Raw genomic sequence first — 16,002 nt, 5'->3', positions numbered from 1 at the left:
GAGAAACACCAAGGTTAGCACATCATGGAGCTGAGCAGAGATGTGTAAGGACCAATGGCTTCCTGGCCTATCAGACTTGAATAAAACCTGACATGATGTACTAACTTCTAAAGAGAAATGTGTGTATCTGCAGGAGGGTTGGTCAGTGGTGAAAGCATAGAAAAGGTGAGGAGGGGTCAGCATGGGCAGTGCCCATCCTCACATTGCCCGAGAGTAGAGATGGCACCTTAGGCAGCTTAACTGAAGAGTCAGGCCCACTAGCCAGGCTGTGCCTGTTGAGATGGATGCATCCAGCTACCTCAGGCCTTCCCATTAAATTCTGCATTCAGCTGATTCCTTTTCTAATTCTGTTCTCACCTAGTAGCCTTCGATTGTGTGATTGTGCTTTAGTGTGCCACGGAAGCCCGTCTCCACAGAAGGTAATTCTCTTTTGTGTAGACACAGATGCCCTCTGTGTAGAACAGATGTATTTCTCATTGTCAAGTAATAATTTGGCTTTCTGATTTTTGATCCATCCTGTGATATTGATAGAGTGAGACTGCCACCACAGGAAGACCTGAGTCCTCTCTTGGTGAGGAAGAGTATGATTTCTGAGCCTAGGAGGCTGGGGACTAGCATGGGGTCAGCTTGCTAGTCATTGCCCGTTGCCCAGACTGTACCCTCTCCATCTCCAGGTGGCATATGGCCTTTTGCTTTTTTAGAATTTCTGTAAAGTCCCCTTTTTATTGTTTTTAACTTCTATGTAGTTTAACCTTGCATTTGTTTCGTTTTGATTTGTTTTGTTTGGCCTGTGGAATCTTAGTTCCCCAAGTAGGGATTGAACCTGTACCCTCGGCAGTGAAAGCGAGGAGTCCTAACCGTTATTTCCTCTCCCCACTTATATGACAAGCTCTCTAATATTTTCTTCAAGTACTTTTATAATCTGTCTAGAATTTGTTGTATTTGTTTTTTAGTGTGGTTGAAGTAGGGGATCTAACTTTTTCCACCTACATGAAGATCTAATTGTTTTCGAATCTTTCACTAATGGTTTATTCCTTCTTCCCTGGTCTAATATACTGTCTTCATCTGGACTTTATTCTGTCATCCAGTTATCTTGTCCTGTACCGGTACCAATATCACACTGCTTAATTCCAGTTGCTCTATAATATATTTTATATGTGGTAGGGCAAGGTCCTACTCCTTGACCTCCTTTTTCATACTTTTCATAACTATTCTTACATATATTCTCTACCAAATGTCAGCTGGCCCGGTTTTATTTAAAAATTATTTTGGATATAAATGGATTGTGTTGAATTTTTAGGTTAATTTGAGGAGAATTGACCTCTTTACAACATTCTAGGAGCATGGTATCTCTTGCCATGTAAGTACTTCTTAATGTCCTTCAGAAAAGTTTTAATATTTTCATCACATAGGTCTTACAAATTTTTGGTGAAGTTTATTCCTAGGTAGTTTATGCATTTTTATTGATATAGTAAATGGGATGTTTCTTCTGTTTTTAGTTAGTTATTTGTGTTATATGGGAAGGCTATTGAGGCTTATGTATGGAGCCATCTTACTCATGTTACTTCCAAAAAAGTTTCGGTTGATTCTTTTGGTCTTTTTAGGTCCCTCATTTCACATGCAAATATGTTTGTCTCTTCCTTTCCAATACTTCGTTTTTCTTATTGTACTGATTAAGACCTCCTCCACAATGATCAATAGTAGCAGTAATGATGGGCATCCTACTCTTGTTCTTGACTTTAAAACAATGCTTAGGTTTCTGTTAGATACTTTTATTTTCTTTTCCTACTTCTAAGAGTTTTTATTAGGAATTATCTCTTGAACGTTATCTAAAACAGTCAATAAAATATATCGCCAGCTGCATGCAAGACCCTAAGTTAGGTACTGTGGAAGAGTCAAAGGATTCTTAAACAGGGTAGAATTCCTTTCCTTCAAAAAGTTACCATCTCATTGGGTAGGTAAGATTTAAAGTAAAAAGGAATGAATAAGGATTTGGAAATAGTTGTAATTGTTACTGATCATCATGTTTTCTCTCAGAACAGATTTAGCCTCATAGAAATGCAAAAGAGGAAGATAAAACAAGAAGCAGAAGGTAAATATTGGTCTTTTAAAGCAGAATTTTACAACTAGAGGAGAACTTAGAACTCATCTATTTCAATTTCCTCACCAAAGGCAGGAAGAATGTTTAATTACCCTAATGATTTACCCTAATTTATTTATCAGCAGAATTAGCTCCCCAGCCCAAGCTGAGTTAGAACAGGACTGGCACAGATTCATCTGCTTTCACTAGTCCTTTAAGGAAAGAGGGTGGACGGGGTGAGGGTTTTGGTTGTACCTTTTCCTGCTGGCCTGATGCCTGGTTCCTAGGCATCAGGCCAGGCCAGAGGCCTTGTAGGAGGCTCTGGGGTAGGGAGGGCCACATGGTTGGGGATTTAGGGGCTGGCCTCACTCAAAGCTGACCAAAGGTAGAACATATTAGTCGCTCCTGTAGAGTGGCAAGAAAACTTCCCTTCTCATCCTACTGTTTTTCAGGTCCCTACTCTCTATTCCCTTTATGCAAACCTCATAGAATTTTAACCAGGAGAAACTTTAGACAGTAGTTTGCCTCTTCCTTTTATAATACGGAAATGGAGAAAGAGAAAGGGGAAATATCTTGCCCCATGTTCATACTGCTAGTGTTTATCAAAAAGAAGATGGTCCCTTTCCACTGAGGTCTTCTCTACTGATCACACTGTGCTTGGGCTGTGAGCTACGTTTTATGTCACTATTCAGTAGACACACACTATATGGACATAAGTAGTTTCTGAAACAAACTTATTGTGCACTCTGATTTTTTTCTATTCTATTTGTATTCAAAAAGAGTATTTTGTTTCCCTGCTGGTCATGGCCTTTAAACGGATTTCACAATTGACTGACACCTCAGTGACAACCTGCAGTGTGAAGTCAGAGCGCTACAGATGACTTTGCTCCTTGCGTTCAGGTGTCTACTTGGTGTGATTCAACTTATAGGATAGAGCAGCCAGGAAAATAAAAGCACCTTCTCCCCACACCCACCCCTCCAGCAAATGCTGCATGTGCGACCAAGTCTGAAGTGGACTAGTGTGAAGCGCCTCTAGAGAGTAACGTGTTTCTTCCCAGCGCCGTTGTGCAGTGTTTTCACTGCACGAGGGCACTTGGCCAAGGGCCAAGAAGGGTGAACGGGGCTGAAAATACTGCCTATACTCCATGCTAAGCCACATGCAAAGATCTACCCAGAGACACTGGAGGTCCATTTTGGACAGACACAGAGAACTTCTGGACGGCCAGCATGCATGGAATGATTTTGAAGATCCCGGGTCTGTGGTGATTTTGCTCATTGTGATTATGGACTGAGGTACCCATTTAGTCCTAATAAGACCAGAGATAACACATTGTGAGAGAGATGAAAAATGACATGTAACACTAACTGTGTGTGTTTTCCTCCAAGGGGATTTTTCTATTTCTGCTGCATAAGAGAAGCTCAAGGGAAAGTGAGAGTCAGGTAAATTTGAGGAGGATAAAGTACTGTGGCCAGAGAAAGCAGGGAAGGTGCCGAATTTATATTTCCCTTTCTGTGTTCTAGGAGGGCTTTTTCGGGAGAAGGCAGCCACTTTGGCTTAGGGATATGTATAGGCCTCTCAACGCCACACACAATGAAAACATGGCACAAAAGCTACACGGCAGGGAGTCTTCTGATGAGGATGAGATATTCTATAAGGATGCAGGGTAAATGATAGGGAACAATTTAATATTCTCATCTAAAATGAGGAAATATTGAAAACTGTAATTGTTCCTTTCAAAAGTAAAAGCATTGTCATTATTCTTCTTACCCCAGGGAAGTCATCAAAGCCCCAGCAGAGAAGCTTCGGGATGCATATTGGGTTGAAAAAGAGTGCGGGTGAGGAAAGTGAGACAGCACATGAGACTGCCACAGAGTGATCCCTGTTCTGTCTCAGGCCACCTCCAAATTTTATTTTCTAATATTGGCTTCTCAGCATTGCTTGTAAAATACTTATTTTTCTCATATTAAAATGTATAAATTCATAACCAAGTCTAACCATGTGGTAAGGAATTTGAATGTAAATAGTTGAATATTTATATACCAATAACAAGGGCCTGCATAAGAAGCAGAGCTAAAACTAGAATCCCTCATGGTAGCCAGTACTTCCAGAAGGGGAAATGTGGGCAAAGGAGGATATGTAGAAGGATGAAGAGGGGCTTCCCTCCCTTGTTTCCCCAGTATTATCAGTCCCTGGGAACTGCAAAACATACCATCCTCAAGGGGCCTAGATCATTAAATCAAATAACAATTTATTCTGGTTCTCTCTCTCCTGGTTCATCAAGTACCAGTTATTTACAACATGCTCGACCTCCTGCCCATAGAGGATCATGGATCATCTACTTCTGGCCCTTCTCGTATGGCCATTGGGGTTGCCAGAAGATTTGGATCACTGGGCCTCTGTCCACTGTGGAGCCAAGTTCTCCCAAGTTCTCAAACTCATGTACAAATGTGTACTCTGTCTTGGTAGGGGGTTCTCCACCATTTCAAGCTGGTGGAAAATTCTCATTGGGTTGTTTTTTTTCTCTAAAAAAAATCCCAACCCTTGGATAACTAGCAGGGAGGTGCCAGAAAGACAGGGTAAAGAAGAATATGTGAGAGCAGCCATTGCCCAAGAAGGCCCTCCTCAGGCCCTGGCCTCTCCTGACCCCACTGCGGGTCAGCTGTGTGCTGCTCGGCTCCCTCCAGCTCAGCCCAGCACCAAACCTACCCAGCTCCTGCCTCACCCAGCACAGACCCAGGGCTGCATGATTCCAAGTGATTATATAATGACAGTGCCTCCTGCGGAAGGTGCAAAGGCTCTTCCACTCCTGCAAAGAAAGTCATTAATCACATTTATTAAGTCAGTGAGAGTTAAATACATTAATGAGTAAAAGAAATTCTGGATGAATGAGATTTGATAATCTACCAAAATGACCACAGATAGATCTGGTGGTTTAGTAATATGAGGTGAAGTAGGGTACAAGCCATGGGGTGATAGCACAAGGTCCCCCAGAGGATCCGTGGGCCTGGGAGATCGCCCAGCAGATTCTGCCGGTTGGGTGGGGTTCCAAGCAAAGTGAAAGGCCCATCAGTGCTTCCGATTTATTTGTTTGCTGATGCTGCATGAGAGACATCTGTTCTCTCAGTGCCTGCCCAAGTCACCTCCCAAAGTTTCTTACTGAGAATGAAAAACAAGGGTTTTTCTCTGGGTGGTGACTTCAGTGAGCCAACAAGTCTTTACTGTGTTTTTTTTTTTGTTTTTTTGCGGTACGCGGGCCTCTCACTGTTGTGGCCTCTCCCGTCGCTGAGCACAGGCTCCGGACACGCAGGCTCAGGGCCATGGCTCACGGGCCCAGCCGCTCTGCGGCATGTGGGATCTTACCGGACCGGGGCACGAACCCGTATTTCCTGAATCGGCGGGCGGACTCCCAACCACTGCGCCACCAGGGAAGCCCATAAAGTTTTTTTTTTTGTTTTTTTGTTTTTTTTTTTTGCGGTATGTGGGCCTCTCACTGATGTGGCCTCTCCCGTTGCAGAGCACAGGCTCCGGACGCGCAGGCTCAGCGGGCATGGCTCACGGGCCCAGCCGCTCCGCGGCATGTGGGATCTTCCCGGACCGGGGCACGAACCCGTGTCCCCTGCATAGGCAGGCGTACTCTCAACCACTGCGCCACCAGGGAAGCCCATTTACTGTGTTTAAGGAGCATGACTAATACTACTAACAATAGGAAGCAGCAGCAGCTAACATCTACCACTTGCTTGCTTGGTGGCAAGCCCTGGGTTAGGCATCTTATGGTCTTATTTAGCCCAACAGTCAGTGGAAGCATATCTTGTTATCCTCGTTTGACAGATAGGAAACAGGGTTTAAAGGATGTAGGTAACCTGCTCAAGGGCCCAAGGCCCCACGTCCAAAAGTGTGAGTTAAATTTGGAGGCCAGATTATTAGACTCCAACAGGGATGCAGAGAAATATAAGCTGTGTTTACCACCAAAGAGTTGATAACAATGATACTAATGAGGAGAAGGAGGCAGCTGCTGTTTACTGAGCACCTGCTATGGACCAGGTACAGTACTAGGTACTTTGGTTACACTATTAGGTCACGAGAGCGGAAGGTCCCCATGCCCGCTCAAACTCTGAATGAGTGGGGGTCTGATTTCAATAAGAGTGTTGGTCACAAAGACCGGGAGCTGATTAATTAATTAATTTATTTATTTTTGGCTGCGTTTGGTCTTGTTGCTGCATGCCGGGTTTTTCTAGTTGCGCCGAGTGGTGGTTGCTCTTCGTTGCGGTGCGTGGGCTTCTCATCGCGATGAATTCTGTTGTTGCGGAGCACGGGTTCTAGGCACACGGGTTTTAGTAGTTGTGGCTCATGGGCTTAGTTGCTCTGAGGCATGTGGGATCTTCCCGAACCAGGGATCGAACCCGTGTCCCCTGCATTGGCAGGCAGACTCTTAACCACTGTGCCAGCAGGGGAGTCCTGAGCTTGATAAACTTTTGTCAGATGTAGCACAAAGGAGGCTTCATCATCATCATCACTCTGAAAATGCCTATTCAGAACTCCCTTAAGATTCCAGAAAATGGTTAAAATATCCTTTAATGCATTGTAGAGACCTGATTTCATATTAACATGCCATCCAATTTTACTTCCCCAGAATTAACAATTCATGATGTGCCTCCATTCAGCCACCATTCCTTTTTCAAGGACCTTTTCAATTCCTCTGAATAAGTGAGTGAGACTTACATTTCCCAGACCTTTCACTTTATAATTGTGTGTCTTCTCTGATTGGCTTCTTGCTCTGGCTACTTCCTACTGACCTTGCTGCCTATTCTCACCCATATTTCTTTACTCACTGATTTCACCTTTATTGAATCTGAGAACTCTCCTCAGATGTGACTCCAGGTACACTACCTCCCACTTCTGTACCCTGTTTAACACCCTCTTCAATCCTGGGTCTACTCCCTGGGATTGAAATCATTTTGTGCCAGACATTCTTTAATTTGCAGACACAGTGACCATTTCACATAACCACTCAGATATTACAGATGGTCCTGGAAAGATTATGAAACAGTTACTTGGTATCAGTTGTGAGTAATGAGTTCTTTTCCTTTATTGGACATTAAGACCATTGCATAAGTTTAGGTTCTGTGATTTTCACAGCATAAAGCCCGTCACTGATAGAGTAATGAAGAAAATGTTCTACAAGTCACTATAGAGTTGAGAGAAAAGGGCATTCGTAGTAGATTTCTTTAGTTAATGCAGAGCCTTAGTTTACTACCCACACCCCTGAAATTTTTACCTACTTTAATTATGCGTTCTTTTTCAATTTTATTTATTTATTTATTTGGTTGCACCAGGTCTTAGTTGCAGCAGGCGGGCTCCTTACTTGCGGCTCAAGGGCTCCCCAGTTGAGGCACATGGGCTCCCCAGTTGCAGCAGGCAGGCTCCTTTAGTTGTGGCTTTCAGGCTCCTTAACTGTGGCATGCGAACTCTTAGTTGCAGCATGCATGTGAGACCTACTTCCCTGACCAGGTATCGAACCCAGGACCCCTGCACTGGGAACACGGTGTCTTAACCACTGCACCAGCAGGGAAGTTCCAATTATGTGTTCCTTTATTCATTGGCAAGTATACATACTTCTTATCTTTTTTCCCCTGTATTTTTTATAAATACAGAAAAGAGAATAACATCTTAAAATAAAATGAAGGAAAGGCCTAATGTATCTGAGTTTTTCTCAGTAGCACGAAGGGAAATGTTTGCCAGCAAGAACTGTGGCAAGATTATCCCAGATGTCAACTGTCTGTACTACCCAGGGGCTCAGAGCCCTTCTGAAGCTTCCTAATTGTCCAGGACAGCTCCATTATGACTCACCGTACAGGGCCTAGCCTCTCATACGACACTCAACATTTAAAAATTAGTCTTCATTTCTCCTTCCCAGCAGGCAGCTTCAGGGAGAAAGTAATTTCATTTTCTTATGTACTCATTCATTCACTGAGTAAGCAAGAACTGTGGCAAGATTATCCCAGATGTCAACTGTCTGTACTACCCAGGGGCTCAGAGCCCTTCTGAAGCTTCCTAATTGTCTAGGACAACTCCATTATGACTCACCGTACAGGGCCTAGCCTCCCATGTGACACTCAACATTTAAGAATTAGTCTTCATGTCTCCTTCCCAGCAGGCAGCTTCAGTTGGAGAAAGTAATTTCATTTCTTATGTACTCATTCATTCACTCAGTCAACAGACTGTCACTCCTCTATTATATGCCAAGATCTATGCTTGTTTCTGGTAACAAGGAAAGAATAATATATGGTTCCTTCAAGCACTTAAGGAGCTCATAAACTTGTGACAGAGGAAGATGCACAAACAAATCAATAAGAATTAACAAAGCTTTGATTTTATTTGTATTATTTGAATTTTATGACTATATTTATATACTACACCTTGTTCAAAGTGGAAATAGACATTAAAGAAATAACTAGTGATGTTAAAAATCCACAGTAATATGTAAGTTATTTAGAGAGTTAAGACTGGAAATATTTGCACTCTCAGAGAAGCTTGTTAATGCTGATGAACCTCTAATTCTTTGGGTTGCTTTATTTACATTTATAGAGATATACGTATTCCCCCTTCTAACAGGGGTTAGTAAGTTGGTGAGGGGTGCTACAGATTAAGGTCCTACTTCAGTGGCAGGTCCATCTTATCTCCTCTTCAGGTCATATTCTCAAGCAGGAGCCACAGGATGAGACGACTAAAACAGTTCACTTCCTTTGCTTACCCCCAGCCCCATAATAGTCTTCTACTGGGCTTCCTTGCTTGCTTTCATCATCACTTCCACCACCAGAGGTCAGGGAACCTTCCGGTTAATCAGGGACCCTGGAAATGATGCAGAAAAGTACTGACTTAAAAATAATAAATAACATTTATTTAGGGCTCACTGTGAACTCATTGCTTAAAATGTCCTACTTAATCTTCACAACCACTCTATGAAATTGGTATTGATAAACCTCAGGTATATCCAAAATAAGTCTCTATGTAGGGTTGTGATATTTTTAGTTCTTTTATGTCTTTAAGTTCATCTCGGCACCAGACATAAGGCGGTTCAACATAATACGCTTACCCTAAACAGCTCCAGATGCAAGAATTGGCAAATTACTACTTTGGTTTCCATGGGTGGTCAAAAAGGATCATCAATGTAAACTCTGTAGATTTTCTTTGACTAACCAGACTCCTTTCAACATTGAACTCCTAGACTTTAGAGAGCAGAGGTCAAAAAGGATCATCAAGGTAAACTCTGTAGATTTTCTTTGACTAACCAGACTCCTTTCAACATTGAACTCCTAGACTTTAGAGAGAAGAATAGAACAGGGCTATGGGGAGGAGATGTGAGAGGCTTCCACATGGAAGTATCTGAGCATTGGCCTGCCACCGAGAATTAGTGATAATCACAATGACTTGGATGGTGGTGTCCATAATTTTCTCCAGTATTTGTATGGTACATAATAAAAAATAGTTGTCCATATCGAGTCAGTCATTTGCAAGTCTCACTTGATTTTGAACTTATAGCATACCTAAACTATTACCTGGGATTGCTGGAGTTTAGTTTCTATTTCTAACAACAGAATATTGTGAAGTCTAGCCTTTAATTCAAAATCCTAACAGCTTCAGGATCTTCCTAACATTGAAGAAAGGGAAAATGAAGATATTGTGACACCACTTCAGAAGCAAAGCCTGAAGTTCTTTAGTGCTTTAGAGGTGGTGTTGCTCTCCCACGAGTGCAGGAGTCCTGGAGTTGGCATGGCCGAGGAACCTTTGGATAAGTTGGAGGAAGGTCTGTTTTCCAGTATGTGTGTGTGGGGGGGGAGGTGAGGGAGTGGGATTTCTCTTTTTTCCTTTCTTTCTGAAACTCAACTTTTCAGATACATCATCACTTTGCTAAGCAACTAAAACCCTGGGCAGAATTTTTCTGCCTGACAATATAGGTTTTTATCTTAGGCAATACCTGATAGCACCTTAAACTTTAGAATTTTAGAACTGACTGCCTGCCAAGAAGCTTAGGAGGAGGGAAAATTAGTTAGGTTTTTTTTTTTTTTTTGGTTAATACTTTGTCTTGTGCTAAAATAGTCCTTCAAATACAGATGTCTTCTGGCCTTCAGTTCTCCCAACAAAATCATTGTCTAAAGATTGAAATAAACTCTTGTGTAAATGTTAGTCCTCTGCCTCCTCTAGAAGGGCCTTAGCAGAAGAAGTAAATGTAGATCCCTAGAAAGGGGATTCCGATTGGTACTGGGTCTTGTCCTAGAATTCATGGCACTTAGGCTTAGGGTTTTAAGTCAGAGGCAGGGCTTTTAGCAAATGGAGTGGAGGAGGATCCACCATCCACCTGAGTGTGTGATGGTTGAGGAGAGGCCAGATCATCTGCACTATCACCAAATCTATCTCACTGTATGAATCCAGCCCTTTACGCACAGGAGAGCAGGGTCTGTAGCAGTGTAGCCTCAGCTTGTCCATTTGAAATCTGTGAGTAATATGAGATTTGTACCACATTCTTGGTTTGCATTTCCCATCGAGTATTTTAGGAACTTCCAGAATAGATCTGAGCAGTAAAAATGTGCCATGCCAGGGTATACCTACAACAGAGACATTCACCTGTACCCCAGTTTGTGCCTGCCCTTAATCATTAAGATAATGATCTAAGAATCACAGATGCATTTTTAGCTTTAAACATATAACCTAGAAATCAGTTCTTCAGATAGGCATTTTAAATTCATCTGTTTTGGTTGGATTTAGGGTCATTATCATTCCTTATGAAAAGGAAGGTAACCCAGAAGCTTGCTATTCAGAAGGCTATGACAGATGCATTCTAGAAACTGCCGATTGTGGTTTTAGGTAAGACCTTTTCGATTGTCCTTGAAGTACTTCAGTTTCAGTGAGCAAATAAACTTATTTGAAAAGTTAATTGGATGAAAATAATGGTTATCTGAAACATTACATATTCTTTCATTCCCCAGATGCTTTCACAGCAACAGTCTTAAATTTGTTCTTTGTGGCATTTATGAGAAAAACGACAGCAAATATTATTGTCCCCAGTGTTTAGATGTAGAATGACTTGCCTCAGTTCACACAGAAAGTGTTTGATCCAGTTCTTCCTCAATTGCTTGCTTATCATACAGAATAGGGTTGTGATTATAAGCCTTGGACACCTGTGTTTGAGTTCTAACTTTGTCTCTTATATTTTTTTGTTGTTGTTGTTGCAATTTTAGGTTTTTCCAGCCAGAGACATTTGAAGGTATTTAATATCTCTCAGCTGCAATTTCTTTATCTGCAAATAGGGTTAGTAATTCAGCTTATCACCTAATGGAGGATAGTGTAAGAGTAAATGAGATGATGAATGTAGAAAGCTTAGAACTATGCCTGAAACATAGTAAGCAGACAAAATATATTGATCATTATTATTATTGTTGTTTTCTTTTTTTTTTTGTGGTATGCGGGCCACTCACTCTTGTGGCCTTTCCCGTTGCGGAGCACAGGGTCCCGACGCACAGGCTCACTGGCCATGGCTCACGGGCCCAGCCGCTCCACGGCATGTGGGATCTTCCCAGACCGGGGCATGAACCCCTGTCCCCTGCATCGGCAGGCGCCACCAGGGAAGCCCTATGGTTGTTTTCTTGTTGAAGAGTTTATTAGATTATGTTTTTGAATCAGTTTAATTTCAGTTTTCATTTCTGATATATTTTGTGAATATTATTCTTATATAATAATCGGCCACGTTTTTGTGAGCCTTGAAAGTGGTCATGCTACTGAATAGCACTGATTGTGTTCCCTATCAAGTTATACAGCGGTGAGAATGTCACGGGCTGTGCCCAAAGGAAACTTTATGATTAGTAGATTCCCGGAAGAGAATTGCTCCCCTGCTTCACAGCCCTGCAGGCTTAGAGACTGAGAAATCCTAGCTAAGTTGTCAGAGACCTTATTTGCTTGTAAGAGTTGATCCTGGATTGGTTTTGGCCTTTCAGCCTGGGCAGTGCTTCCAGTGAAGTTTGACTTCCCTGGTCATCAGGCAGAATCTCCATCAGCAGTCAAATCTGGGTAACAACCTTTAAGAACCAAACTAAATGCCTGGGTTGTTTGTCCCTAATATGCCAAGGTATTCCTTATATGTACTCAAAACCCCTTAGACCAAAAAGCCTGGTGCCTCTAGCTTGCCTTGAGGAAAGCTATATTGTCCAAAAGGTACATGGGCAGTTTCTGCCAGTACAGTGTTCAAATGCTCTCTGTCTCTGTCTCTGTCTCCAAAGCATTGTTCATTGTATGTGGTCCCAAGGAGTAGAATTTTGGTCCCAAGGAGTACGCACTTGCCTTGCTTCTAATATGAAGTATCTATTATAGTCCAGTGGTATCTATCCCAGGTTTGAACTCACTTTGACCCCCACCTAATGCCTTCCTATTTAATTGAACATTTTTGTTTCCACAGCTTTTAATTCCTATGTCATTATTCCTTAGTTCTTATTTCTAAGATCATAAAGGTTTTTGAACCAAAGTTGATACTTCTTATATATTTTTTTCACAAATAATTATGATAAAAACTGAAGTGTCAGATGAGGGAACTTCTAGGAAAATGCTCTTATTTTCTGCTTTTAGAAATCAGAAGAATGTCTAATTATTGGGTGCTACCATTGTATACAGGAAGTTTTAGAATAAGAAAACTTCTGAATTGATCCTTGTTAACTTGATTTCAGAAAGTGGTAAAATAGCTGTGGCATAGAGACCCTGTGAAGAGGTCACAGATGCTAGAACCGAAGAGGAACTACAGGATTTAATTCAAGTATGTGGAGATAAAAACTCAAGGGGTACACAGCCAGTGTAGCCATAATTCAAAACAACCAGCAGGATTTGGAAGACTTTGGCATGTCTACTCAGCTCTGTCATCCTTAGGACAACGTGAAACTCTGAAACTGCTTTTGAGGAAGGGTATTTCTAGGACTTTTCCAAGTCCCGAGCCTTGTCTCTGGCCCCTTATTTGAAGTTTCGAGAGCAGGATTGAGGGCCATCAGTGTACGTCTACAGTTGTGGACAGAGGAGAAGACACAGGGCTTTTAGAACTCCCCTCAAATAGAATTGCAGGGATTTGGGAACAAAGTAACTATGGCCTTAAGTGCGATTACGCTACAGTGTTTAAAAACTATTCATGCCTTTCAAGTAAGGTATATTACCCAGATCTCAGCATCACATATATATCTTGTGTTAAATATTTTGCCGAAGAACCTTTCTGTAAATCAATTATATGGATGCCTCGAATTAGGGATTAAGTTGTCAATGTAATTTCTAAAAGAAAACATTAATGTACTGCATATGGGATTTTTATTAAAAAGGAGCAAAAAATGTGTTTCATGTCATTGAGAGCTTAATTTGGGGCTAGATTTCTGATTATTTAACTCACCCCAATGTTGCAAAGTTTGTTATGAAGGGAACAAAGTAGAGAAAGAAATGGTGGTTATGTTCTCAAAAAAGTAAAAATTTTGAAAGTTTTTCCTGTACAAAAATAATTATTTTCATTCAATTTAAATCAGTCAAGGAAACTTCAAACGTATCCATGTTTGGACTTTAAGAAGTCTAGCTTCCTGTGAAATGTGAGAGGAAAGGATTCCGTATTGATACTAAAGATTTGGGAAACCTGATTATAACAAGAGATCCATTCCTAAATGAGGCCAATCTTGCAATCAGTTCCATTTAGAAACCATTATGTGCTAGGCACTGGAAATAAGATGAAGCTCCTTCTCTCTTGGAGTTTAGGTGTTAAAGGTGTACCAGACAATTAAAAAGGACTAAAATTAAATAGATTATGAAAAAGACTGTGAAGAAAGTAAACTGGGTGCTAGTTACAGTATTTCAAGGAAATTACTTAACATGCTGACTTTAACATTCTAAGTGTCTTCTCCATGTGTGCACACAGGGAAGACCTCTGAAAAGTGACACTGTAGTTTTTTCTAGATTAATGGCTCTTTTGCGACAAGGTGGAGTGGGGGAAGTTTTCCCATGCTAATGTAAAGGGCCATTCACTTGGTTTTAGACTCTCTTTCCCAGAATGAATTGCTCATCTGCCCCAAACCCCTCCTAAAGAAGTTCTGGAGTCATCACTGAGTCAGTGGTAATCCCTAATAATAGAGTAGTGACTTAATAATGAGACGTGACTACAGAGAGTTTGGAGGAAATGGCAACATTTTTATGTTATGTTTTTTTAATTTTTTTAACATCTTTATTGGAGTATAATTTCTTTACAACCGTGTGTTTGTTTCTGCTTTACAACAAAGTGAATCAGTTCTACATATACATATGTTCCCATATCTCTTCCCTCTTGCGTCTCCCTCCCTCCCACCCTCCCTATGCCACCCCTCTAGGTGGTCACAAACCACCGAGCTGCTGTGACAAAGTGAGAGAGTGGCAGGGACATATAGACGCAACATTTTAGCCTAATTGTAAGGTGTGTTGCCCTCCCGCCACCCTAACTGGTGCTCATTTTGCAGGTCAGCTACTTTTCTTGTCAGCCGTGAGGCCAAAGGGAGGAAGAATGTCTCTCAGACTTCAGCTTTGAGGAGGAAGAGTTCAGATTGCTAGAACTGGACTAGCACTTTTGAATTTCCCAGAATGCCAGGTGCTGTGGTTTCCTCGGAGAGTTCTGCATCCTTCCCAACCCCCCTCCACCCCTGGGTTGCTGGAGTTTGGGGCCACTCGGGTCTGCAGCCCAAATCCCGCCCCATTGTTTGGGGCCAGGGAGTGCTGGGGGGTTGGGAAGAGGGCCCGGCAGGAGGTAATTGTCGCCTTTGCAAGGGGAAGGATGGCTTGCGCCCTGGGGACTCTGGGAAAAAGGCCCACTCTGGTGGCGCGGATTGGATCTCCACACGAACCTAATAAAGGTGGCGTAACTAAAGATGTCATAAATAACGGGTGTGCCGTTACGCGGGGGAGGGGCGCGCGGTTGATAACGTGAGCCCTCGCGTCGGCGCTGGCATAACGGTTCAGCTCGGACGCAGGATGTGGCTCCGGCTCCTCACTGGCCTGTGTCACTGCGCATGGGAGCCGCTGCATGTTATGCCCCGGCTGCGCCTTTGGTTGCCACGGCTCTTCCTCACGTGGCAACGACTGTGGCTTTTCATCCAGGCAGTTCAGCCTCCGGAGTGGGCCCTGGACCCCTTCCAGGTGACCCCCAACCCCGCGTGGCTGACCGAGGCTTGGTCTTCACACGCCTCAGATCCCCCTCCCGAATTGCCCCATGCCCTTACACGCCTGGCAGAAGCTGGGGGCTTTAATTACTTGACGTCCTCGTCTCCAGTCCAGATGTTGTCCCCGCCTCATCAGGAGCTGACTGAGACTGAGTTTCCATACCCGGACACGGATTCGGTTGGAGAGCTGCCTACAGGGCCAGGTCAGTTTGCTGTTCCACATCAAGATCTGAATAACAAGCAAACCCAACATCAAAAGCTCCCAGAGGCGGTTCCAGTGCTAGACTGGCGTCAGAATCAGCCGTTGGTTCTGCCTTCTCGACACAAAAGTAAGACTCAACACATAGGTGTAGATCAGGCTGAAGATCACTAATCATTTGCAATACTTGTTCCACCTCTAGTTAATAAGAGCTCATAACGAATGAAGTTTACTGTTTCACCCCCAAACCCGAAGAAACATCTAACTCAGCATCGACGGCTTGCCAAAGTTGTTGTTGGAACTACAGGCCAATTTTTTTTTCTAACATCTTTGTTGGAGTATAATTGCTTTACAATGGTGTGTTAGTTTCTGCTTTACAACCAAGTGAATCAGTTATACATATACCTATGTTCCCATATCTCTTCCCTCTTCCATCTACCTCCCTCCCACCCTCCCTATGCCACCCTTCTAGGTGGTCACAAACCACCTAGCTGATCTCCCTGTGCCATGCGGCTGCTTCCCACTAGCT

General features: G+C 42.7%; 2 pseudogenes; both read left to right on the top strand.

Annotated features, from left to right (window-relative positions):
* Positions 1–3,957, top strand: part of LOC112061856 (leucine-rich repeat-containing protein 37A2-like) — a 10,035-nt pseudogene extending 6,078 nt beyond the window's left edge.
* Positions 3,958–4,379: 422 nt separating this feature from the next.
* On the top strand, positions 4,380–14,936 carry LOC112066574 (RAD52 motif-containing protein 1-like; annotated as a pseudogene).
* Positions 14,937–16,002: the final 1,066 nt, after the last annotated feature.

The sequence above is a fragment of the Physeter macrocephalus genome, chromosome 14, assembly GCF_002837175.3.
Source record: "Physeter macrocephalus isolate SW-GA chromosome 14, ASM283717v5, whole genome shotgun sequence".
Lineage (NCBI taxonomy): Eukaryota > Metazoa > Chordata > Mammalia > Artiodactyla > Physeteridae > Physeter > Physeter macrocephalus.
This window is presented reverse-complemented; position numbering and strand designations above follow the sequence as displayed.